The 27,371-nt window shown below is 47.6% G+C and overlaps 1 long non-coding RNA gene across 1 annotated transcript; it reads left to right on the top strand.

The window, feature by feature from the left end:
* Positions 1–7,109: 7,109 nt before the first annotated feature.
* Positions 7,110–14,465, top strand: LOC149355710 (uncharacterized). Its single transcript, XR_016291563.1, has 3 exons — positions 7,110–7,312; positions 8,804–8,859; positions 13,224–14,465. It is a non-coding gene; the product is annotated as an uncharacterized LOC149355710 (long non-coding RNA).
* Positions 14,466–27,371: the final 12,906 nt, after the last annotated feature.

Below are 27,371 nucleotides of genomic sequence, written 5' to 3'. Positions count from 1 at the left end.
GCAATGAAATGGGAAGCTATTAAAATTATTCTGATTGCTATCTCAAAGAAAAAAATGCAGCACTGCTTTATTGTTCATCTGAAGTTCAAAAATAGCAGGACCGGTGAAATCCTGTCCCAACTAGCTATCTCTTGAAACAAATATTCCTTCAGGTCATGCCATTGATATTTTGGGTGTGTTTTACCTCCCAGAGAGTGCTTCTCTTCAATCATCGCGATCAGGTCACTTTCCTGGCGGCACGAGAACGAAGGCGGCATGTTCGCGCGAGCAACTAGAACACTCGTATGCGGGCTCCTGCACGCTGAAGGAGTATTTGTTTGAAGAGATAGCTAGTTGGAGCCGGATTTCACAGGTGAATACGAGTTACCAGTCCTGCTATTTTTGAGCTTGAGATGAACAAGAAAGCAGTGCTGCATGCTGGAGCTCGCGGCTGAGGCAGTCCCTACACAAAGCATAAGGCATTCCTTTTGCTTCCCTACAGAACCGCGTTCGTCAGAAGCGCTCGCTTGCTCTCAAGAATGCGATGGGGATCGCGCGAAGCGTGCTTGTCCGCGGCGGTGGCATCCGCCAACCAGCGGTGGCCACGGCAGCCTTCCCGTTTGCATGCGCTCGCCTGCAAGACGCCGTACCGCGGCAGGCAGCAATGCGACGAACTGAAACGCTCCTGTTTGCACTTTCCAAAAGATGTTTCCAAGAAAGAAAGGCACAACACAGGTGAATCACCGCAAAGTGCTTGCTTTGGTTGGTGCGGTGTCTCCAGGATATTCGGCCGGCTGGCGAACAGGGCCAGTCGGTTCCACGAACGCTGTTTGTTTATTGTTCTTGTTCCCGAAAGCTGTCATACCGAGGCAACATCGCAGCAAGCTGTCTGGTTTCTCTACCATTCGTGCAGCGTGAAAAGAAGTTGTGGGACGTGTTGGTTAGGCGACTTGTTTACCGCTCGCTTGCGAACGTGTTTGATTGATGTCGTTGTGTTTCCGCAGTGTGGCACGGGCTTTAAGAGCCATAGGTTATCTTGCCTTCACATTACATGCCTTGCCCAAGCTTCTCTTGATTTAGACTAGGATGTCATTCACCCGCGTTTGTTCCCTCACCCACTCTGTCCGCTTCCTGTCTTTTAACGTTACACGAATCATTTCTCTTCTCGTAGCTCACTGCGCTATTCTTTACTAACCTGAGCACAACACTGTTCGTTAGCCTCCACGTTTCTGCCCCATAGGTGAGTACCGGTAAGATACAGCTGTTGTATATTATTCATTTGAGGGATATCGGTATTTTGGTCACTCATGATCTGAGAACAACTGCGACATGGACTCCACCTGATTCATATTCTTCTAGTGATTTCCTTCTCATAATCCGGACCTGTGGTTGCTACTTGCCCTTACTAGACGTATTCTATTACCACTTCCAGCACCTTTCTACAAATTGTAAGGAGCCGTACCGAGACTATTAACCTTAACTTTGGATTTCTGCATGTTAATTTTTAGACCCACCGTTCTTCTCTGCCTGCCTAACTCATTGATCATGCTCTGCAGTTCATCGCCTGACTTAACAAGGCAATGTCAGCAGCAAATCTCAGATTACCAATGTATTGTCCATTAACCTTTATCGCCAGCTGTTCCCAGTCCAGGCCTCGGAATACTTCCTGTGAACACGCGGTGAATAGCATTGGCGAGATCATGTCCCCCTGCCTGACATTCTTCCTTATTGGAATTTTATTGCTGACTTTATGGAGGGCTATGGGAGCTGTGCTATCGTTATGCATACCATCCAGTGTTTTGACATCAGACTGTTCTACACACTGGTTCCACAATGCCTGCATGGCTGCTGAGGTTTGCATTGAGTCAAATTCTTCCACGTAATCAATGAAGGCTCTATATTAGGGGTTGGTTTTATTCTGCGCATTCTTCGATCACCTGATTGATAGTTTCGATATGGTCTGTTGTCGAGTATCCTTTACAGAAGCCTGGCTAACCATTTGGTTGATTCAAGTCTGAGGTTGTCCGCACTCTATTAGAGATTACCATAGCAAGTACCTTGTCGGCAACATACGGTCTAAACTTTTTAAAGTCCCTAACGTCTCCTTTTTTATTAATAAGATAATGTAAGTGTTCCTGCAAGCTTCCGGCACACTCGAGGTCATAAGGTATTGCGTATCGAGGGTGGCTGTTTTTGTAGTACAATCTCTCATCCGTCCTTCAACAGATCTGCTGTTACCTGATCCTCAGCAGCAGCTTCCCCCCTTTGCATTGCACCTAAGGCTTTTTTCTTCTTCTTTCGTTGCTGGCGTTAAGTCCCATTACTGGGCTTTGCTGCCTCTCTCATTTACATCCTGATTACATTAGGTACCATGAAGAGTTGTGTAGAACTCTTCGGCTACCTTAACTATGTTATTTATATTGCTAATGACACTGTCCTCTTTGTCTCTTCCAGGAAGACCTCTCCTACATTAAAATCTCTCTCTCTCTCTCTTTGTCTCTTAAGGCATACATCGGATTTTTGCCTGTGCCTAGTTTCCTCTTCACTGCTTTTAGTCTACCGCCGTTCTTTGAGCATGCTCGATTCTCTTCATTTTGTACTTTTATGTTAAAGAATACACATTAATTCCTGTGTGTCGTGTGACCTAATAATTCGCCGTCGTATCACCTTAATGGCATGGTTCTAGAATATGTACACTCTTAGAAATATATTGACATTAGTTACTTCACATTACCTTGACCTTAGCTGCACTGTTCATGATATTCACGGCAGCAAAACAATAGGTTATCTCTGCCGTAGTTTGGATAAAGCACCCTCATCTCTGAAACTTTTAATGCAGAAGACACTAATTTTACCTAAACACGAATATGCAGTATCAATATGCGATCCTTAACGAACAGAACAGAGCGTATTCTCTTGAAGTGGTCCAAAATATTTGTATTCGGTTCATTCTCTCTAATTATAATAGAGCTGCAAACAGAAAAAGCATAAAAGCATGTCTTGGTCTGCGATCCGTCGCGTCTTGTCGCAAAACACTTAGTCTTCGCCTTTTCCATTAAATGACAATTGTTACCTGCGCGAAGAACATTTTTCGCCCCTACAACATGTGTTACCACAGATTGATCACGCCCACAAGGATGAAATATCGTACTGAAGAACGAAAACCTACTTTAATTCGTATTTACCCGGACATTCAATGAGTGCAGCACTTTCACGAGCCACTATGACTAATTAATGACAGCTGCTTATTTCAAGACTGCATTAGCTACAACAAAATTTTGTGCTGGGCTAGTTCGTAGGACATAGTTGAAAATTCGTTCAGCGCAAAAGACGAACACAGAACACGTGTGTGCCGTTTCCTTTCTCTGTGTTCGTATTTTGCGCTGAATCAAGTTTCAACTATGCATTAGCTTGCAATATGTAAAGAGCAACCTTGTGAACTTAAGCTCACATCGTTCTTTCATTGTATTGATGTACGTATAAGCACTCCCCTCTGCAATGTCGCATGCCCGAGGCTATTTTAAATAAATTAATAAATCGTTCAAAAACAGAGCGACCGCATAGTTGCGGTTTCGCTTCTCGGAGTTTCGTGCCAACCTTCTGCTTCCCCAGCTATTAGGTGCCCACCAGCCACTATATTCGGATCCAAGTTAAGTCTGCAGTGAAGCTCCGCCCACATTCAGCCTCCGCGCACAGGATTCCTCGATGACGAAAAAGTAGTCCGCTGCTTAAACATTTCTTGTTACGTAAACAAGAAGCCTATCATAAGGAAAAAAAATTATGAGCTATAGGTTTTCATTAGTGCATTGTTGGATATAGTCAAACATTAAAAAGCTGATTTCGTTTAGAGTTGCGATTGGCCAGCGCAGTAATACAAGAGGCCGCAGACCGCGGTTCAGTGTTAGCAACTGCTGTTTTTTAAGTTGTATTGTACTGTTAAAAATTTGCGGGGTCGCAGCAGAGCAGCAGAGCAAGATGACCAGAGTGGCAGGCTTCTAGTTCCGAACAGCCCGTGCCGTGCGTGCGATTCCAGCACGCGCTGTCCATCTTTATTTTCCTCTGTCGCGCGCTGTAACGCCGATCTCAGCGCCGGCGCTTTATAGCGTTGCCGGGCGCTATAGGGCCCCCCGCCTAGACGGAACGGCGAAATGTACGCGCGGACGGGGCAGAGATGGAGTAGCCAAGGCGGCAAGCAGGTGTGCAGGTGGGCCGGCAACATCGGAGGGCAGCTCCTGGGGACGTGTCCCGAGGTACGCGGGTTTGAGTCGATCGAGAGAGACGACCTCATCACGACCATCAAGCAGGATTGTCGCTGATTTTGTCGTCCTGTTGAGGACGCGGTACGGGCCGTCGTATGAGGGGGTAAGGGGAGCCTTTACAGCGTCTCGCCGGAGAAAAACATGCGTCGAGGAAGCAAGGTCTGTGTGCACAAAGACTTGATGGGCAGATGAGCGAGGCGGCACTGGGCGCAGATGCTGAAGACAGTCCTGTAGGCGTTGAAGGTATTGCAGGGGTCGGGACGAGGGAGCCGAAGGTACGAACAAGTCTCCGGGAAGCCGCAGGGAGATACCGAAGACGAGTTCCCCGCCGGAAAGCCAAGGTCACGACGCAAGACGGCACGTAGGCCTAGGAGCACCATAGAGAGGTGGTCTACCCAGTGCTCGCGATCAAGGCGCGCAGTGAGGGCAGCCTTCAGCTGGCGATGGAGCCGCTCGACCATGCCGTTGGCACAGGGATGGTATGATGTGGTGCGGCAGTGTTTAGTGCCGAGTAGCCGGGTGAGCGAAGTGAAAAGTGCGCATTCGAACTGGCGGCCGCGATCCGTGGTAGCAATGCCGGGGCAGCCGAAGCGGCAAACCAACGTCGAAACGAAGGCTCTGGCAACTGTTTCCGCAGTAATGTCCGGAATTGGCACGGCTTCGGGCCAACAGGTGAAGCGGTCCACCATCGTCAGAATATACTTGTAGCCCTGAGAGGGGGGAAGCGGTCCAACCAGGTCAAGATGAATATGGTCCAAGCGTGATCCAGGCGGCAGGAAAGACTGAGGGGGAGTCTTGGTATGGCCTGTCACTTTGGCGGACTGGCAAGCAAGGCACGAGCGGGCCCAATGGCGAACGTCGGTGTTAATGTTCGGCGTGACGTACCGCTGGGTAACGAGGCGCAGCGTGGCTCGAATGCTAGGATGGTAGATGTCGTGAAGGGAATGGAAAATGGCACGATGAAAGCCCTCCGGGATGAACGGTCGTGGTAGAGCCGATGATATGTCGCACCAGAGCGATCCGGGCACAAACGGATGAGGCACGAGCTGCAGACGGAGGGCTCGGAGTTGTCACGCAGCGCGTGCAGCTCAGGGTCATCAAACTGTGCTCGGGCCAGGGACGGCCAGTCCACAGCAGGTGAAGACACGCCGATGGTGGTAATGCGTGAAAGTGCATCAGCTGCCTCGTTGTCGGTGCCTTTGATATGTCGAATATCGGTTGTGAACTCCGATATGTAGGCCAGCCGACGAAAATCACGGGCGACGTACTTCGAAGAGTTCGTACGGAACACATACACCAGAGGCTTAAGCCCCGTGAGAACGTAAAAAGGCTGGCCCTCCAAGAAGTGGCGATAGTGCTGGATGGTGGAGTAGATGGCAAGCAGCTCACAGCCAAATACGCTGTAGCGAGTCTCAGCAGGCTGGAGCTTCCGAGAGAAGAAACCCAGTGAGTGCCACTCGGAGTCAATCTTCTGCTGGAGAACCGCACCAATGGCCACGCTGGAAGCAACCACCATGATGCGAGTGGACGCGGAAGTCCTAGGGTGGATGAGGACGATTGAATCGGCGAGGGCTTGATTTGCAGCCGTGAAAGCGGCCTGAGCTTCGGGAGACCAGGAAATCGCGGAAGATGAGGACTTGGTGGTGCGGAGAAGGTCAGTCAGGGCGTGAAGAAGCTCGGCGCAGTGTGGGATAAAGCGCCGTGAATAATTCACTACGCCCAGGAACTCACGGAGCTTGCGTAGGGTAGTGGGTGCTGGGAAGTTCTTAACAGCCTGGACGAGAGAAGGCAATGGACGAATTCCCAGCGCCGAGATGTGGTGGCCCAAGAACTGGAGCTCAGAAGAGCCGAAAACACATTTCTGGGCATTGACGACCAAGCCAAACTCTCGAAGGCGTTGAAAGAGTTCCCGGAGGTGACGCTCGTAGTCCCGAGGAGTACGACTCGCCACGATGATGTCGTCGATGTAGGCAAATACCACCGGGAGTCCACGCGTCACTTCAGCAATGAACCTTTGGAAAGTTTGAGATGCGTTGCGTAGCCCAAAATGCATGCGCACGTACACAAACAGTCCTAAGGGTGTAGTGAAGGCCGTCTTCGGAATATCAGCCGGCTCAACAGGGATTTGGTGGTATGCCTTGACAAGGTCCATTTCACTAAAGTGCCGCCGCGGTGGCTCAGCGGTTATGGTGCTCGGCTGTTGACCCAAAAGACGCGGGTTCGATCCCGGCCGCGGCGGCTAGAATTTCTTTGGAGGAGAAATTCTAGAGGCCCGTGTACTGTGCGATGTCAGTGCACGTTAAAGAACCCCAGGTGGTCGAAATTTCCGGAGCCCTCCCCTACGGCGTCTCTCATAGCCTTAGTCGCTTTGGGACGTTTAACCCCCTAAACCAACCAAACCAAACAACCATTTTACTAAAGATCTTACAGCCGTCCAGATGTCCAGTGAAGTCTTGGATGTGTGGAAGGGGATAGCTGCCGTGGACCGTGTGAGCGTTGAGAGCCCGGTAGTCGCCGCACGGACGCCAGTCACCCGGGACTTTCTTGGGCACCAGATGGAGTGGTGAGGCCCAAGTGCTGGATGAAGGGCGAATAATATCCAACTGGAGCATGTGGTCGAATTCCCGCTTTGCAATAGCCAGACACTCACCGAAGAGGCGGCGCGGTCGAGCTGCGACAGGTGGACCACGCGTGACAATGTGGTAGGTTAACCTGAACATCGAGAGAACAAACTCCGCAGAACTGCGCATGCGCGCCCAGAGAGTAGGTGGAAGGGAGGACTGTTGGCGGATGTGACGCCGGAGGGTTTTTCGGTTTTCTGTTTTTGCGGCATGTAGCTCTCGAACCCAGACGCCTAAAATTATGCCGAGGCCGAGGATGGCGCGCGTTTCAGAGAACGGGCGAACTCGCGTATGCTCCAGAGCCTCGTTACAGTGCAGCCTCGTTGCGCTATCTGCGCTTTCGTTTCTCTCTCGTGAATCGGCCCGCTGCTGTTTTGGTAGATGCGAGCTCGGTGAATTTTGCTCTCAGTTCATGGTTTAGGCAGTCCTACCTTCAACCTTTTCCAGACTGAGGTGAGTGCTGTCAAAATAATTCATTGTGCACGCGCGATGTTGTTTCGTACTTGCCCGCCAACTAGATAAAAAGTGTTCGTCGTCGCTCTGTCACCGCCTTGTGGCTTGTTGAAAGAGCTGCTGCACGACTGCGCAAGTGTGTGACGGTCTCGATTATTAATGCGGCGTCTTCTGATGTAAATTTCGCGACGTCGTGCGGGTGAAGGCGCGCGAGGAGACCGCGGAGTGGCGTCGATGAGGTCGTTTTTTCGCGCTTGAAAGGACTGTTGCATGTTTGCTACTGTGCACCTATCGGTAGTCGGTTGCCTCTAACGAAGGTTTGTCTTTTTCAAGATTCATCTCCTTCGCTCATGGCCTCTGTACAATTTGGCCGCAGCTGTTATTTCTGTGTGTGCCAGCGTAAACGCGCTGGACTGTGAGATTTTACTGCCTTCCTCGCAGCTGCAGCAGATATGGGGTACGTGACTTGCGCTATGATAGCGTCGGGGTTCGCGACAGGTGGGTGGCGTTTACCTGTGCGGACCAGTTGTATGTTTTCCTTCCTTTTTCACGCCGTGCTGCAATGCAGGAGATCAGCTTCTTTGTGATACTTCCGAAGAGCGAAAGAAGGGGTTGCTGGCCAGCGGGGAGCCTAAGTTTAAATATGAGCTGGCTCAGTGTGAAAAAATAACTGGCGTACCTCGGAGTGCCACGAACCTTCTGTACAGTATGAGACTGCAGCAGTGCATCCATTGTGCTTATCCGCTCAGGCCCGTCACTGCCAAGTAACTCATGTGTAAGGCGACGGATGCCGCAAGGAATACGTGACTTCATTAGCCTTCAGCTAGCACTAGGTCGATGCCCATGGAAATATTTATCGTTTTACAACCGAAATAACTGCATTGGTATAATTCTCTGAGTTTGTTTAAACATTTGGGTGCCTGTCCCTACCATAGTTTCCCAACACTTGTTCTGTGTGCTCCAATGCATTCGAGGAAGCTATGGGAAAGATTTCCAGAAAAAAAAAATTAATGCATTCATAAGTAACAGGCAGTGCGTGCCTTTAAGCCGCTGCCAAGGGCACTGAGAGGGTAGTCAGACAAACCAAAGATGACGCTGAGCCAGCATGTCTTTTGGAGGAGAGCTAGCAGCCGCTGTGTGGACTTCATGTGGCTATCAAGGGACAAGGCAGCAGCTGCTATAACCACTTTCCAGCGCAGTTCCATGCAAGCAGCATGTGCAGCACTTACTGTATCAGTGAATCCACTACACTGTTTCATTTGTTGTAATTAATTGTTTTGGAAATGCACATCTAGTGCATTTACGAAACAATTAATTCGTGTGTGTATCAACCAGCAGCTACCAATGTCGTTACTTTGTTTTTCTGCTGCAGCAGGAGCCCTCACTTGCTGTACTCAATTCTGGGAGTGAGTTTGTTGAATTCATCTGTGCAAACGGGCCGTGTTTGTAGCATTACTCTGATCTGCAGCGTGCGCCTTTCCTTATTTGCAGATCCTTCCACCAGCTGGATTCTACCTTGACCTCATTACCACAGTGAGCTGCGATTGGTATGGCGTAATGCATACTTTCGCTGTTTCCACAGGTTCAGAGCGTGCTCCTGGTTAAATTTTAAAAAGTTCGAATTTTTGAAAGCATGCCCGCAATGTATTTACTTTTATTGTGGGGTGCGTATTTTGGCACCTCTGCATTTTACGGTACGCTGTTGTTTGAAAAGTTATTCTGAGCACTTTCGGCTACATGATTTGCAGAGAGAGAAGTTGGGGAAACACCAGTGCACCTATGTAATTTGCCTACAGAATGAAAGCAGCAGATTTAGATCTGTACAAGTTTGTACTAGATTCATAAGCAGACAGTGTGCCGTATAGAACAAGCTATACACAGCCTCTTGTACATGTATAACAGCATTGTTCTGTGGGAGCACCCTTTATGTGAAGCTGCTGTGGTGGCTCAGTGATTATTTTGCTCTGCTTGTTTGTTTGTTTGTTTGTTTTATGGGGTTTAACGTCCCAAAGTGACTAAGGCTATGAGAGACGCTGTAGTGGAGGGCTCCGGAAATTTCGACCACCTGGGGTTCTTTAATGTCACTGACATCACACAGTACACGGGCCCGGGCCTCTAGAATTTCTCCTCCAAAGAAATTCTAGCCGCTGCGGCCGGGATCGAACCCGCGTCTTTTGGGTCAGCAGCCGAGTACCATAACCGTTGAGCCACCGCGGCGGCAAAAATGACTGCTACTGACCTGAAAGATGCGGGTTTTCTAATGCCTAAAATTCCTAAAAAAAACTCTTGTGTGGAAGCACTGTGCGATGTCAGTGCACGTTAAAGAACCCCAGTTGGTCGAAATTTCCGGAGCCTTTCACTACGGCGTCCCTCACAGCCTTAGTCGCTTTGGGACGTTAAACCTTCATAAACTATAAACCTTCATGTGCGGTGGTGTCCAAAACATAGCTTTGTTTAATGTAACTTGGCATGTAATAGGCCACAGCTTCTTGCAATCACTTGAGAGCGTCTGTTGCAACTTGTATGAGGCAACATGCCCCCAGATCTTTCGCCGTGTATAGCAGTTACTTGGGTATACTAGAATTCAAGACAACCCTTCGTCTGGTTGCCTTTGAGTCAGGTGCCCAAGTGGTTCAAAGTTGAAACTCTTAATGGACTACAGACACCTATTTTTAGTTGCATGTTTTCTTCTTGCAAATGATGCATTGGACATTGAACTTATGGATCACCACTTGCTTTCGCCTGCAACTGCTAAATAATTTATAACTGAATTTCTTATTTCATGTTGTTCTCGTTTCGGTTTTATCAACCGAACAATGGCGGTGACATGTAGTTGGCCTTTAGGTTGCGTCAGCAGGAAGAAACTTCACTATACATGCTTTTACGTAGGTTTGATTCACTACAACACTTAAACCAGCCTGCTTCTAGAAATGGAATGGCAACAAATGACGTATCAGCAGTTGTATTGCCGTTTTTATCGTGTCTCACGTGACCTAGATACCAACTACACATCACAGCCATCGTTCAGTTGATGAAACCGAAACAATGTCGGGAAGAAATACAATTCTAAATTATTTACCGGTCATAGGCGAATATCGCACGGTGGTACATGTATATTAATGTCTAATGCATCATTTGAAAGAAAACACGAAGCAAAAATTTGGTGTCTGTAGTATTTTAGGCACCCTGTGAAATACTCTTGTGGAAGTGGTACAGAGAGGAAAGGAAAGCCCACTGCATTGGCAGCATTTTTGCTGTTTTCCTTCATGCGTTTTCTCACCTGAACAGTTTTTCTGTAGGTAATGTGTTTTTCTGTAGAAACTTCTGTTTCTTCAAGTGAGGACTAAATTTATTGTAATATCTAATATTTTATTATTGTTTTATTAGTGCACGATTTATATTGATCATTCTTCTTCGAAAACTCCAGGGTCTTATTTAGCTCTCTTAGGCTGTTGTACCATTCTTTAAATCTCTAGAGCTGGTTAACTGCTTCATGTTTTTGTGCTTTCTGTTGTATATTTCTGCTCTGTTAGCAAGAAAGATTAATCTCCATCAAAGTGCGCCCTCCCAAACAGAGTGGTGACATGCTCGGTTTATTAATACCCCTCCGTTTCTTCGTTATACTCCTGTGTACATGTAGGTCTTTGAGGAACTGAAGTTTTTGTGCATAGGTGAGTATATAGTTTGGAATTGAGATGTGAACTTACAGTTGTAAACCACAATTCTCAATTTTGCAGTACATACACCATGACATGGTGCATGTACTTGTGTGGGATAAAGTAACACACCTGTCCCCTTTGTTTCAAACTGCATTTGATTTCCACTCTTTGGAGTGCAACTTTATTAAATCAAGCTCAGAATATAGAATGACAGCAGCAGCTTTGTTAGCCGGGCCACCATCAATGCAGACAACAGTACCGTGGATACACCCAGCTCTGTATGGCATTTGCGAGTGCACCGTAAGCACAGTTAGAGTAGTTCTAGGCAGTGGTGGCGGCAACGAAGGCAGCACACTATTGGAGAGATCAGTTGCCAGTGCTAATCAGTGGCAGTCGTGGAAGTAAGCCAGAATCTTGAGCTTCTCTCAGCAGCAGTCCTAGTGGGCAGGTCGGTGCAGGCGTAAGTCATGAGCAGGAACAGAGCAGTCTGAAGTCCATAGTCACCACTCATGGGGAATGCTGGGACAGAAGAAGGTATCTGGGTTCACAGACATACTTTGGTGAGGAGTAGCTCAGCTGCAAAAGAGCAATGTCATTAGAGGGCAGGGACTGCGGAACTTTTTTGGGGGGTGGGGGGGCAGGACTTGGAGTTTGTTCAGTTATTTGTTTATTTATTCCATGTTTTACTAAAATTATTATTGAATTTTATTTACTTTTGGTTTATACTCTTATATTTTACTGCTCAAAAATATATTTGTTATTGCATGTAAAACTTAAATTGAAATCGGCAGCTTTATAACCTTTTCCAACCTAGCGACCACTACACTGGACATCAGAAAAAAAGCAATGAAAAAAATCAAACAAAGCTAAATCAAAACCAAAACCATTTCGATGGCTTCTGGAAGAGACGAGGAATATCTGCATCATGATAGTTCCTCTCTTGGCCGCATCTTTTTAGGAGGGCAGCTTCCACGAGCAGACCGCCACGCGCGACGTGCTCAAGCAAACAATTTCTTTTAAAGTTTCCTCTTCATCCTATTCAAATGTATAAATTCTCGCAAGTGAATCAATTTCATTTGAAACAATGTGGTTAAAAGTTTGCCCTAGTTGTGAGTAGTTTTTTCGCAATGTGATAATATTTTTATCTCCAGTGTACCATTAATAATGTACTAAAACTGAATGTCAGAAATCTCATCTGGGTGCATATATTAAGTTAGTACTTAAGGTGTATTACAGTATATTTAAGAAAGTGATGAATACATGCATGATACAGTAAAATACAGTAAAATACAGTGAACATTCCAGTAACTTGCATAAACATTTCTTTCATAACAGCTATATATGAAAATCAAACTTTATTTGGCTGTTAGCACTCCCCTTCCCCCCCTTATATGAATATGCCAGTCATGCCAAAATTAAATTTATTCATTCATTTACTTGGCCGTCATGTTCAACAATGGGAAATGGGCACTTGCTGCTGGAGGAGTAAGGTAGAAAATGAAAGCTCCACCTTAAGGGTATGACGCGATGAGTTGAACGTAGTGGGTTCTTTCCCATAAATGCAGAACATCATTCTCTACTTTACATTCATAGATCCCTGGGAGTCCTCATACCACTCCTGGTGCAGTGGTGCAGCGGTTAAGGGATGCGCCACTGCCCTCCGATGGCAGGTGCTGTCACCGGTGGGACTTGAGCGACCAATCATTAATTTAACTGCCACGGTCACCAGAAAATCCGGCGTCGGCATTGTGTGCGAAAAACCGCGTGCATGGCTCGGGCAGGTGGTGCCCATAGAGCAACCTAGGAGGCAGGTGGGCCATCTTGGACCTTGCGGCGTCGTCACAACCTGCCCAGCGGATAGTGAGCAGACTGCCTACTTTGGCAGTTAAGTTAATGATCGGGAAGAGCAACATGGGACTCACCACTGGGAGTCATTGCAGGGTAACTGCTGCTCCAGGAGGGGCATGAGGAGTCCCAATAACGCTATCGTGCCATACCCTTAGGGCCGAGATCCAATTTTTCTTATTCTAGGTCGTGGTCTGCAATTCCTTCTGTTTCGGTTGCTATAAAGTTTTATCAACTGCATAAAAACCTGCATACTTTAATTGTGGCGGTCAGTGCTTCATCCACTACGCATTTCACTGTGCTAAACAAAAACTTATTCAAGTTGTCGGGAAGCATGGGTAACCACAAGGGGAAAGTTGCACTTCTACTGCCAGGGCAGCTGTCGTGGTGCTTCTGTGTGCTTGCAGGTCCAGACCAGCTTCTTCAAGCCCTTGTGCTGCACTGACAGCATCCAAGCAAGTTGTATTCCTTCTGTCAAGGAGGATGTTGTTTTCTGAAAATGTTCTGCGGGGACTACAGCAATGCATCGATTGCTCCAGTGATGACATACACTGCGTGCAGCACGAGAAACCAAATGGCAATAGAAAGAGCACATACACATACCAGCACTGCCTCACAAGTTCAGGCTGCAGATATTATTTTGTCACAGCTACAAGACAGTGCTGGCACGCATATATGTGTTTGTTCTATTGCTGTCTAATTTCTCACACTGTGCACAGTTTTATGTGCTGCCTCCAACTAGCCCAGCTTGCATTGCAACCTACATTCACGGCTGATAGGAGACTGTGCATGCAAGCTGCTGTTTACAGAAGTGGTATGCCTTGATATACAGGGTGCTCCATATTTATCAGTCGGGGTTGTAAAAAAAATTCTCCTGCGCAAACTACTTACCTGTTTGAACTTGAGCACTGGCCATAACGTAGCTTATGATAGTCTGCATTTTTCAATAATTGGTTTAAACATCAGAACTTGCTTGAATTGTCCGGAATCGGCGAAAAACTACAGTTGTCTGCACGGAGAATTTTCGTCTAGGTAAGCGGAGCAGCATATTTGACAGGCTGTGCCAACTGGGGTACTGCGAGACCTACCCCAGCTCCGAGCAGGGATATTGTTTGCCTCGCAGTTCACCAGATGGCAAAGCCTCTCAAATCGGCTATCCCGCTCGCCTCCATGAAAATTCCGCGCGCAGACGACTCCAGTCCTTCACCGATTCTTGGCAGTCCAGGCAAGTTCCGACGTTAAAGTATTTATCGGAAAACACAGATATCATAAGCTACCCTGTGGTCTGTGCTTTAGCAGAAATAGACCAGTGGTTTGCGCAAGAGAATTTTTTTACAACCCTGACTGATAAATATGGAGCACCCTGTACATGGTGCCTGTACCATGCAGTGAATGCACTGGCAAAAAGTACTGCAAAAAGCGACCTACATGAAGATGGTCATTTTTCTTTCCACGATTTCATTCCAGAGTGAAACAGTTATATTTTACTTCTGCTTTTGGAAAAAAAGGACACACAAACACGTACAAAAAAAAAACTCACGCAGTGGCTCAGTGGTTATGGTGCTTGGTACCTAACCCGAAAGACGTGGGTTCAATCCTAGCTGTGGCAGTTCCATTTCAATGGAGGCGAGATGCTGGAGTCCTGTGTACTGTGCGATATGTCAAAGCATGTTAAAAGACCCCGGGTGGTTAAACCCACAGCCCTTCCTCCACTATGGCATCCCTCATAACCAGAGTCGCTTTGGAACGTTAACCCAATAAACCAGACCAAACCTGTTCTTGCAAAATGTGTTTCTAGTTCATCACTCTGATGCTTTCTGCTCTCATTTGGAACATAACACTGCACAGTGCTGTGATCGACAAGAAAAATGGCCTGTAGTTGATCTCCCGCTCTTGGCTTCCACTTACCAAATCCTGGCAAATCCTGCGGCTGATAGCAAGGGCCTTGACGAGTCGGAGAGTGCCGCTTCACGCATGCCTTTTCCGTGCCCCACTATTCAGCGGATCATGCGGGTGACATTGAGACCTGAGGTGCGGAGTGTCTACAGGGTGTGGGTGGGTTTTCCGTCATGTTGAACCCAGAGGCCAAGGACCCGGATAAGTGGGCATTTCTCAATGAGATGGTAATGGCTTCGGCGGCAGATAGAGCCAGGTGACTTGTAGCGGGGTCCGTGTGTTCGAATCACTTCAGTTTTTTCCAGGGCTTGTTGCATGCCACTGCTGGTGAAGAAATCCTCAGCGGTTAGGATGGCTTTTTGAAGAGCCTCTTTCTTGGCTGCGAGGGAGCCCCGTGTAGACCTTGAGGAAATATTGTCTGCATACGTGGTGTAGCTGAGGTCCTGTTGAGCAGCTAGTTGGTGGGCCAAGGGGGCCGTAGCGATATTAAAAAGGAGTGGGGAGAGGACAGCTCCTTGCAAGGTGCCCTTATTATTAGTGTCGAAGGGTTGGGATCACATAGTGCCTATGCTGATTGTGGCAGTGCGGTTGGAGAGGAAGGCGGTGATGTACTGATAGATGCGGGTGCCGCAGTTGATATGATTGAGGCTGTTCAGGATGGCTGTGTGGGCGATGTCAAATGCCCCCTTGAAGTTCACCTCCAGATGGCATGCCCGTGAGTACGTCGTTTTTAGCAGGAGGAAGGCGTCTTGAGTGGAAAGTCCAGGGTGGAAACCAATCTTGTACAGGGGAAAAGGTTCTTAGCATCAGTACGGTTTCGGAGGCGGGTATGAACGATCTGTTCGTAGATCTTGCCGAGGCAAGAAATGAATGGGGCAGAGTGCCTTAACTGAAGGAGGTTTGTTGAACTTGGGAATGAGGATGACCTCCACTTGTTTCCACTCTGGAGGGAGCTTTCCAGGGATCCATTGTTGCTCATTTAGGTATGTCGTAAATGCCTGAATGTTTTCCGTGGAGAGGTTACGTATGATGGCATTCATAATTTTGTCCACTTCCGGGGTGTTAGACCTGGTGGCCAACCGCACAGCAACATAGACATAGGTGATGGGGGCATCCAGTCTGGGTTGGGGAGGCTGGTGTATGGAGCATTGGATGGGGGCAGGTGGTGGGTACCAAAGTATTCTGTCTGAAGCTCATCCAGCAGAGCTTGGTCGGAGCCCTTATAGGTGTGGGCTATGGTCTGCAAGGTGTGATGGGTGGCGGCTTTGGTGGTGTCCATGTTAAGGAGGCGCTGAGGATGGTCTAGGTTTCGGATGTGCTTAGTGTACCCTTGAGCGGAACACAAAACCGGAGCGAATTTTGGGTGGACACCTGGGAGATGTATCCTTGGGCTTGCTCCATGAGGTGTGCTATGCGGCGCTAAGTGTGCGATTGTGCTTTTGTCGTCACCATCTATGTAGGAGGCCATGCCGTGCCTCCCAGATGTGTAGGAGGTGGTTGTAAGCTGAGGGTATTCTACAATGTGCTGAAGGCAGCGGATGTTTTTGAAGTGATGTTCATATAGGAATTGGCTCCATTTTGCTATGTCTGCTATGGATAATGATTGGGGTGCAGTCACCCGTAATTTATTTCAGTTTGTGATGTGGATGGTGCCCATTGATGTTTGGTGTTGAGGGGACAGGATACTGATCGACAAGACGAAATAGTTTTCCCCGGACACGGCGCTGCCGCGCACGGCTAAACATGGGTGCTCGGGTTCGTAGTGGCACACTGCTTGCCATCATCCCCCTGCAGGGATGTCCCTGCGGATGCTCGGAAAGGCATGACGTCGCAACTCACCATCATCTACATCTTGCAGATGCCCCTGCAGGGGGAAAAGATGAGGAGGCCTGATAAGTGTGAGGACCTGCTGCATTTGGGAAAGAGTAGGTCATCGAATCTGGATGCAGGTAAACCTAGGTTTCTGCAACCTTGGAGAAGGGAAGCAAGTGGTGTAGAGAAAGAAGGGCAGTAAAAGATGTGTTCTAATGTCTCATAGGACGTACAGCCTCTGCAGGTTGGGCTGGTTGCAGAGCCCTGGCAGAACCTTCGTTCAGCTCTTGGAGCACACGGTTGACTTAGCGCAATTCTGCAATAGATCTAGAAGTGGTAGTTTCTTGTTTTAGGTTGGAGTCTATGAGTAGGCCTTGGTATCAGACTTTGCTAAGCCAGGGAATAGAGGCGCTGTGAAGGAGGAGGTTGGGGAAGGTGTTTCGAGCAGCAGGACGGTCTTGGATTTGGCTGTGGAGTGTGAGAGGCCAAGAGATTCAAGGTCTGACGTTGTCGAAAGAGTGATGTCTTTAGCATATGTAGTTGTGTGGACGACAGAGGGAGTTTCCTTAGGAAGGAAAGAGAGTACTAGGTTAAAGAGCAAAGGTGAAAGAACAGAACCGTGAGGAACTCCCCTGGGTAGGGTCCTGCTGGAGCTCAGGCAATGTCCTTCTCTGACATGAAAAGTCCAGGTGGAGAAGAAGGAGGAGATGGCCTGAGACTCCATGTTGTGAAAGTGCGGAGAGTATGGCGGAGTGTGGGATGAGGTCAATAGCACTTTGGATTTCAAGTAAAAAGAGGAAGGCTGTGTGGTTTCTATGTAGGGACTGTTCGAGATTAGAAACGACATTGTTGACTGAGTTGGCAGTGCAACGGAATAGCCAAAGTAGAAGCCTGGGCGAGTTGGTAGGCACTGTGGGGTTTAAAATGGGGAGATATATCCGTTCTCCCCGTTTAAGCGCGGCTGACACGGTTCAAAGCCGCGCGGACCCCACCCCGTGGTCGCGAGCGCTACCGAGCGCACGCCGACCACGGCGGGCCTTGCTCTATGGGAACAAAGGAACGACACAATGGCTGACACAAACAAGGCATTTATTGCTATAACAACAATAACGCCAGCTAGCAACAAAATACACTGAGGAATCGAGGATGTCCGACTCACCAGCACGGTTACGAGCGAACGTTCGCCCACGGTAGGGCAGAGGGAAAACTTCGAGGCTGGACGGGACAGGCTTGGCGGGAGCAAGTTCTGACCAAGAGGCGCCCGTTGACGAAGAGCAAAGCCACCAGCGAAACGTCCGCTTGCTTCCCGGTCCCAGGGAGAAGAGAGAGAGCCTTCCCCCGCGCGCGAGCGGCAAAACACGCCATCCGTGGCGCTGCTGTCGCTGCGACGCGAGCGCCCTCCCCTGTTAGTTAAAAGTAACCCCACTAAAGGGAGTGCGTTGCGGGGAAGCTAACCACAGGGAACTAGTGAGTTGAGGGAAAGCGAACGCAGGGGACGAAGGCGTCCCCTCAGTACTCATTCTAAAACAGTGCAAACAAGACAAGGAGGACGGCAGGAAACGTACAACACGAGCGCTGTTGTTGTATGTTTCCTGCCGTCCTCCTTGTCTTGTTTGCGCTGTTTTAGAATCAGCGGAATTAGCGAAAGTTGCTTCCAGTTTCGTGGAGAAAGTTAAAAGCCCTTGCAAGCAGGTGAGGCAGCGCAGAAACTTATGTTCGATGACCTTGCAAGCTGCAGAGGTGAGATGTATGGGGAGATAGTTAAAAGGGTTTCTTGCTTGCTTGCCATGCTTAGGGATGGGGGGTGTCAACTGCAACGAGCCAATTGTCTAGTGGGCACCAGATTCCCAGATGGAGTTAAAGGTATCCAGAAGGCACTTGCGCTCTAGTGTGTCGCGATTGTGGAGAGCCTGGTAGGCGATTCTGTCAAGACCTGGCTTCATGCACAGCCTCTCACTCCACCTTACTCCGCAACCTCTCTGCGAGGCTACTGTCCCTCTGCTCCACCCCCTCCACATCTTATGAACTCAACAGAGCCACCAGCAGACGAATGTGTCCCTGTAAAGAAAGATAAATGGTACCGTATTTGGTATCAATTAGATTGAAATTGGCATTACAGTTAAAGCTGGACAACCCAATTGATTTTAGATTTGCAATTCGACTCCCATTTGAGCTGTCAAATGTCTGTTTCAGGTCCCAATCAAATTGTCACATTCCAGTCAAGCATTGCAATTCAGAGGATGAATTTACAGTGCCTGCTTGAAGACCTAAATAAAGTGCAGTGGTAGGCTCAAAGAAATTATAGGGTGAAAATTAATCTTTAACAGTTCGTGAAAAGAACAACAGTTTACGACGGTTAGAGAGATATTGGTATGGTATGCAGAGGTTTAGCATCCCAAAGCTGCACATGGCCTATGAGAGACCTGTCTTTTGTGGGGCTAGAGATGCCATGGGGTTGAGCTTCGGATTAATTTTGACTGCCTAGGGTCCTTTAACATGCACTGACATTGTACAGCATCTAAGCCTAGTAGTCACTCTGGATCTGGACCATGAGAAAGAATTTACCTTGAAAATAAGGACAGGTAGGAGTATATTTGGAAAAGACTGTTGTAGTAACCACGGACAACCGCCCTATTGCGGCTTATCATTGTGCAGCACAGTCTAGTTGTGCATGTATGCACCAAGTGATAGGAGTGTGCACTTTCCCTCCTTCCCTTCCTTTTCATGGCTGTAAAAGCTTTGCTTCGAGTGCAATAAATGTTCTTCTGATGCCTACACTTCACTCATGCGGGTCAAGCATCGGGGCACACGCTTGGTGTGAGCAGCGATGTAGCAGCTGCACAGGTAATGTAATGAACAAGAGTTTGCTAATAACCCTTGCAACAAAATATAGATCGAAAGGCAGATAGTTAACAGCTGCACCGTGCCATCACTTGTTGAGAGGATGAAAAATGGACATTACAGAAAAGATTTTAAAATAACTGGGACAATGCAGCCTGTTGTTAGGAGTAAAATGATGGGAAAAGCTTGAGAGACAGCAGTGTGGATTAGAGTACAATTTTAAGTTAATGATAAACAAGAAATTAGATTAGGGCGGGACATATAACCCAGAGAATAGATAACTATCAGTCTATTCGGCTAACACATTAGATTCCTAGGTAACTAAACTAGCAGGGGACGCCCAGAAGTCGGATGCAGAGGTTAGCAAATCAGCTGGGATTGGTGGCTGTGGCTGGTGCATGGCGCAGGGATAATGGCAGATCATTGGGAGAACCCTTTATCCTGCATAATCATGATGAATCAAAAACTCAGTTTCCAATGTATTTGACCACCATTCAGAGTTGTCTGTCTGAACAAACATTCAAGGTCCATGTAGGGAATTTCTTATCTAAGCAGTTCTTCATATGAGAATGGTTTCCCTCAAGGCGGCGTTCTTCGCTGCACGCTTTTCATGGTCAAAATGAATGAATTGAGCATCCTACTGAGATCAATATCCTACACTATTTATGTTGACGATTTGTAAATAAGCTACAAGTCGTGTAATTTGTCCATCTGTGAACAAAGTATCAAAGTGGGCACACAAGAACGGATTTAAACTCAACACAGAAAAGACAGTCAGTGTACTCCTCTAAAAAAAAACGGTGTTAGACCTGAACCCGACATCACACTGAACGGGCAGAGTATTGCTGTCCAAAAAGACCACAAATTTCTTGGAGTCATAGTCGACGAAAAGCTTATGTTCGTCACACACATTGAGCAGTTAAGGCTTAAATGCATGAAGGCACTGAACCTTCTAAAAATCGTGTCACACCAGTCATGGGGTACAGATCGAGACTGCCTGCTGAGACTTCTAAATGGCGTAATTCTATCATGTATAGACTACGGCTGAGTAGCGTACAAATCAGCTCGAAGAACCACCTTAAAAATGGTCGATGCAATGTACCACCGGGGTCTGCGGTTGGCTACTGGTGCTTTCCGTACAAGCCCAATTGCTAGTTTGTACAATAAGGTTGTGGGGACGCCTTCGTCCCCTGCGTTCACTTTCCCGCACTGCACCCCACTGTTGTTAGCTGCCCCCGAAAAGCACTCCCTTTAGTTTGGTTACTCTAGCTAACAGGGGAGGGCGCTCGCGTCGCAGCGACAGCAGCGCCACGGATGGCGTGTTTGGTCGCTCGCGCGCAGGGGAAGGCTAGCTCTCTTCTGCTCCGCATCGGGAAGCGTGTTGGACGTTCACGCGCAAAGCTCCGCTCTGTGCCGCGGGCCTCTCGTGGTTGGAACTTACTCCCGCCACCTCGTCCCGTCGGGCCTCGGAGTTTATCCCTTTGCCCTACCGTGGGCGGACGTTCGCTCGTAGCCGTGCTGGTGAGTCGGACATCCTAGATTCCTCAGTGTATTTTGTTGCTAGCTGGCGTTATTGTTGCTATAGCAATAAATGCCTTGTTTGTGTCAGCCATTGTGTCGTTCCTTTGTTCCCGTAGAGCACGGCCCGCCGTGGTCGGCGTGCGCTCAGTAGCGTACGCGACCACGGGGTGGGGTCCGCGCGGTTTTGAACTGGCTCAGCCGCGCTTAAGCGGGGAATACGTATTTATCCCCCCCCCCATTTTAAACCCCACATCTGGCGCCCAACGTGGGGCCTGCTCTTGGAACATTGGACGACAGTCTGTTCGGTTCGAGGAACGCTCTTTGTCCGGACTTGACAAGTGCTAGGCCTAGAGTGAATTTTGATCGCTAGGACCTGCGGCATGCTTTCTTGAGTGCGAGGTGTATTGCGCTGCAGCATGTTTGAACTTTTCGACATGCTCAGCATGTTTTTTTTGTGAAGTTTTCTTCCTGGAGTCGCTTCAAGAACCACTTGGTCCGCATCGAGGGAGCGCGAGGCCTAGCGCCCGCGGAGTTGCCGAGCCCGAAGCGAGTGAGTACGGAAGCCGCGTGGGTGGTCCGAGTTTTCTGTATATATTTTCTCGCTGTCTCTTTTTCGACTCTGGGAGTCGCGGCTCTGGGAGCCGGGTGGCCTGGGGCCACGGGTGCCACGACGAGCTCGCTGGTATTGCAGCTCGGCACCGGGCGTTCCGACACCGTCCGATACGGTGGGCGCCGATCGCTCATAAGCTGCTTTGTGCAGTGAGCGGGGAGGACCACCCCACAACGCTGATGTCTCCTCGCGGCTGCGCGCACGAAACCCGTTTCGGGTCTTTCTTTTGTTGGGGGTCATCGACCGCCACTATGGTAGTGAGGCCTAAGGCTATTCATAGCCGCCTGCACCTTGTCAAAAGTGACACGACCACCGGACCGTGGTATTGAGAGGGGGCGCACTTTGCTGGCCCACCCGTTTTTTTTAACCTCGCATGAACCGAGCATTCTCGTTCAACTCAAGAAAGGGCTTTGTTCACTCGGACTTTGCGTTGCACAGCCGCCCGACACGTTTTGCTAGCGAGTTGAGCATTGAGCCACGTGGCCCTTGTGTACGCCGTTTCCCCTCCCGTGACCTACGTTAAGGCATGCGGCGTGAATACGTGTTTATCTTCCCCGATTTTCAACCCCATAAGGTGGACTGATAGTCACTTGAACTACGGCGAAGTTTACAAGTATAGCATACCCCACCAAGGTATTATCTCATGCCGACCATCCATGCAGCGTGCTTATGCGAAACCCGACCAGTACACTGCTGTTTTCAAACAGACCGTCTGAAACTCCACCTTCACCTATTAGTCGCCGCACTTGTCCAAGAAATGAGCATACCAGTCTCTAATACTGATGGCTTCTTCTATAGACGTGACTGCTCCCTGGGAAGTGCATCCAGTTGTCTGTGAGACTGTGACAGATCTTTTTGTGAGGTTGGCAAGCATGGGTCACCAATTGGCATAAAACAGCACTTCATGTCCCTAAAAGCAAAGTATCAGTGCACAGAGTTTTACACTGATGACTCTAAGACATCTTCAGTTTGGCCCTGCTGCGGTGGCTCAGTGGTTATGGCGCTCGGCTGCTGACCCGAGAGACGCGGGTTCGATCCCGGCCGCGGAGGCCGAATTTTGATGGAGGCGAAATTCTAGAGGCCCGTGTACTGTGCGATGTCAGTGCACGTTAAAGAACCCCAGGTGGTCGACATTTCCAGAGCCCTTCACTACGGCGTCCCTCATAGCCTGAGTAGCTTTGGGACGTTAAACCCCAATAAAACCAAACCAAACCAAAACCAAACATCTTCCGTTTCATGTGCAGTTCGCAGCTGTCAATTTTCTGAAACAAAAACAATGAATAGACACACAAGCATATTTACTGCAGAATGTCATGGTATCCTGCTGGCTGTTAGGTCCATCCTGCAAAAGAAAATCTCTACCTCTGTTATTTACTGTGATTCCTTAAGTGTGGTTGTAGCCCTGTCCTCTGGGAAACCCTATAAAAGCCCCGTTATGAATTCCCTCTTGAAATGCTTTGTTTGCGCGCACATTGAACCTTAAAATTACAATATGCTGGGTACCAGGTCACTGTGGCATAGATGGAAATGAAGAAGCTGATAGGCTTGCTGCGTCAGCTGCTGAACTGAGTCTTATTAATGTTAACCAACTTCCATACCAGGACCTCAGGCCACATATTAGAGGACTACACTCCGCAATGAGTGACAGCAGCACTGGGATGAACCGAGAACAAACTGCACACAATAAAACTAAGGATTGGAAGGTATGCCACGGAAAAACAAAATAGATTCAAAGAAGTTGCTCTCTGCACACTGAGGATAAGACATACATACATCACGCACTTGCATCTTTTAAAGGACACCGGCACCACAGTGCGCGAGATGTGGAGCCCACATCTCAGTTGTCCATGCATCAATCATGTACCCGAGATTGGAAACAAAGACGGCAGCACTTCCCAGAGCTATACACATATAAAATACCATTGCACCCTTCTTTATTTTTAGGTGATGACTGCATGCTTTCATTGGATAGGGTTTCCAAAATTTTGACACATGTAGGCTTTCTACAAGCGATCTCATACTCCAAGCAACCTCAGCCCCTCCTCGTTGCTAAGGAGAAGGCTGAGCTTAGCCGTAGCTGCTAGATGCCTCGCTCTTCTTTCCCAACCAAGGGCTGCGGTTGAGGCTACCTGGCTTTGTCTTTTATATGCAACAATTCTTAACACAATTTTTTGGCACTATACACCTCTTCAGGCCATTCTACCTGGCTTATACACCCTCCTGACACACTATGATCATGAACATACTCACTACTCTTGGGCTCTATACACCCGGCATTGATTTTAACACGTGTAGTACATATTTTAGCCTGAGCCAACCAAAAACCTTGTGTTTGGCGCTCTTTGGCCTTAGATGCCCTTGAGTCAAGAAAACCCAGCATCATCATCAGTTTCCAATGTATCTCAACTTCACTGCCCATCACTGAGTGGGAAGCTTATTTGCCCACTTTATTCCATGTCAGGGTTTCATAATGAACGGAGTGAAAAGACACAGAATGAAAAGACACAAGACTAACAGTCTTTCACTTATTCTGCATCTTTTTGCGCTTTTTGTCATGAGCTATTTCCACTTGCCCGTTAGCTGTCCATTTATCACCAAGTTTTTCACCTGCAGTAATTGGAGAAACTCTTATTTTCTTGGGAATGTGGCAGTTATATTTCAACTGAATCAGACCACATCTGCTTCTTTGCCACTTCTGTACCACTGAGGCAATGGATTTTCTACAGCGTAAAAAAAAAGTTTAGCATTGCTCAACAGCAGGTGCTTGTGTGCAGACCCGCAACGAGACTCGTACGCGCACGCTGAAACCAGCAAGTTCAAATGACGCGCCTTTGCGAAGGCTTGAGTGACAGCACTACAGATGGCGACACTGACGAAAACTCAACGAACTATTTTTTTTTTTTTGGCAAAAAGCAAGGCACTTAAAAAAAGTTAAAATTTGGTGCTTGTGATTTTGTGCACTGTTAGTCTTTCTCTAATTAAAAGGCGTAGTTTCGCCTGCAACAAAATTTCAGTAATGGCGCTGTGTGCGCTTTTCTCTTTCTCCCTCCGACGTAGTGGTAGGGTCGTGGCGCGGATATGAAATGTGTTGTAAATGATGTGTGCCGTGTTATTACTGTCCTTTTTGTGCTCTGCTGCATCTGTCGTATGCTTTTGCCAGGTGCTGTAAATGCTAACGAACCATAAAGTGACGTATGTTCAGACAGGCATCCCTGCTGAGTGCCGGCGAACCTTCTCACGCAATGAGCATCATTTTGGTAAGTTCAGCAAGACAACTGGCAGTTCTGCGTAAGGAAAAGGTGGTGTGTGTTAATAATTTCTCGAATATCAGCATACTTGAGTACCATGGTGGCAAGTACCGCGCCTGCCATTCGCATATCGTCCACAAATCGCTATGTGAAATAAGCGGGAACGATTTGCTTCGGCACGTTGAACTCCACGAAACTTAGCGGCTGAAAAATATTTTTGTGGCAGCATATGAGCTTGTCTACGCGAAACATATGCCAGAAATGTTTTCACTTGAATTGAGCACGAACAGGATGCGCGCAGCTTTCACTGGCAGTTCTAGCTAGATCATCGAAACCATGAAACATCGGGTTTACATTCGCAACTGACATCGGACGCAACCTTTCGAGCTGATATTGCAAGTGTGCTGCTCGGTGTCTTAATCTTTTATGCATGATCATCGTAAGGTTTTAGCTTTGCCGACTAATTGAAAATGTATGTTTGAAATGTGCTGGCCGTTTCTTTTCTTTGTGGAGTGTAATAGTAGTTGTCTAGGAAGGAAACGTTTGCACAAATGGGAAGCTTTGCTTAAGTTTAGGTGCACTGCAGAGCAAGAAAGAAAGCGTGATTATTCTTTAGCTGATGGGGTTACATACTTGTTGACCTGATTTCTGTAAGTACAGTGTACTAATGTAGGCGTACGTAAAGCTGTCGATTGGTTCCTTCCTCATGTATTCATTTAAAACAGATTTACTGAGCATAGCCACGCAAAAATGTGTAGTGTCTCATATTTTCCAAGTTTTTAGGGAAAGCACTGAAACAGGCTAACTGAATGAGACGGCGTAGGATCTTCCTCTGTTCCTGCTCAAATCTGAAGGCAACAGATTTCATCTCATTGTCAGCTTGATTTCTGCTTAACTCACTTGAATATTGTGGATAGCCGTTTGGCTTCCCAGTGCACATCCCTCTGCCTGTTAGGATAGCCGTTTTTGTAAACCAGAACATGGAGGAAGCCTGTTCGTCCATCTTATCCGCTGATAGCTACCTGCCCCATGGAAGTGGTGTGTGGTCAGCCATCGTGGGGTCTGTGATGCCATGTACGAGTCATCTCATGTTGTTGCTTTTATGCAGCCCACCTTTGTGCACTTTGATGCAATGCTCTTTCATGCTTCTCAGAAAGGGCAGTATTTATTCTGTTCTGGCATCATTTATGGAGTTCACGCTTGCACTTTTGCTTTGTTCGGTTGATCGACATACGTAAGGTGTAAAGGACCTTGAGGATTTACCCAGTGCATTCAACTCTGGCTGCAGTATGTGCATGCAGTCAGTAAAAGTGCCATTATTTTTGTGTATACAAAATAAAGTTCTACCTTTTGCATGTTGAATTTTATTATCCAGAAAATATTAGTTGCTGCTAAGAAAGGCTGCAGTGTAGAAGAAGCTTTTGAATGCCTTTTTGCTGTTTTATGTGCCTGGTTATTACTGTCTAGCACACTAAACTTTGCAGCCTATGTGCAAAATATGAGAACATTTTTACTTTACTTATCACTAGAAAAAACAAGGGAAAAAATGTTTGTCTGCCAAAATGTCTAATTCTATACACTGGTGTGATGCGTGTTAGTCCGCTGCTTCTTAATATAAAACCACACTAAAACAAGCAAAGGAGTCATTTTTCAATCACACTTTGCCACTGATGCTAACTGATAACCAACAATTTCGGAACATTGCTAACAAAACGGATTACTCTACAGTTAATCTAAAAGCATCAGGTGGCCAGGTAATATCACATATCCTCGTTATCCACCTTGTAATTTTTTTCTTGTGAACCCCATTGTTATGAACCTGTTGGGGTTGAAAAAATCACGATATCACCTCCATGCGGTATGGACAACATCAACTCTAAACTTCTAAAAAAATATGAAAGTTTATAGGGCTATAATTCATTTCTAAACTGTTTGAGCAATTTATGGAGTCTGGTTGGGTCCCCAATGATTGGAAGGTGGTTTTAATGCACAAGTCTGAAGACAAGCATTCTTCTATTAACCACCAACCCATTTCATTTATTAGCATCCTCTGTAAGACCATGGAACATGGCATCTAAGTTCTCCTTGCAAGTTTCCTAGAGTCAAATTCCTTTCTCAGTTACTGCCAGCAAGGGTTTCATGACACATTTTTATGCAAGACACAGCTTTTTTTGTATTACACACAATGTGCATTTCATCCTGGCCAGGGTTCTATGGCAGACTGCATGTTCCTCGATTTGTACCGTAACTACAAGCGCACCTTCTTCACAAAATCGGATGCCTCCCAACTCGCCAAACCATATACCCAGGATGAAAAGAACTGCCTCTGGAACTCGCCAAGTCATCATTACCCCTTTCTCCATTCCATCGACCCCCAGCTCAAATCAAGACTACCACTTGGGCCTCCGCGTCATCTAGAAACAGTTTATCATTGTGTTTGTCTTAGTGTTGCGTTTACGAACAGTCTACGATACTGCTTCAAGCAAGCAGACAGTCCGTATTGTGACAACTGCAGCTCAGTTGAGACTGTGCTTCATATCCTCTTTGAATGTCCGGCGCACGCCAACGGACGTGCGCGCTACGAACAATGCATGCAGTCCGTCACCCGAGTGCCACTCACAGTGGAC

The sequence above is a fragment of the Amblyomma mixtum genome, chromosome 3, assembly GCF_055824585.1.
Source record: "Amblyomma mixtum isolate Tamu chromosome 3, ASM5582458v1, whole genome shotgun sequence".
NCBI classification, from domain to species: Eukaryota; Metazoa; Arthropoda; class Arachnida; order Ixodida; family Ixodidae; genus Amblyomma; species Amblyomma mixtum.
Note: the sequence above shows the minus strand (reverse complement) of the source record. Positions and strands in the feature narration are given on the sequence as shown.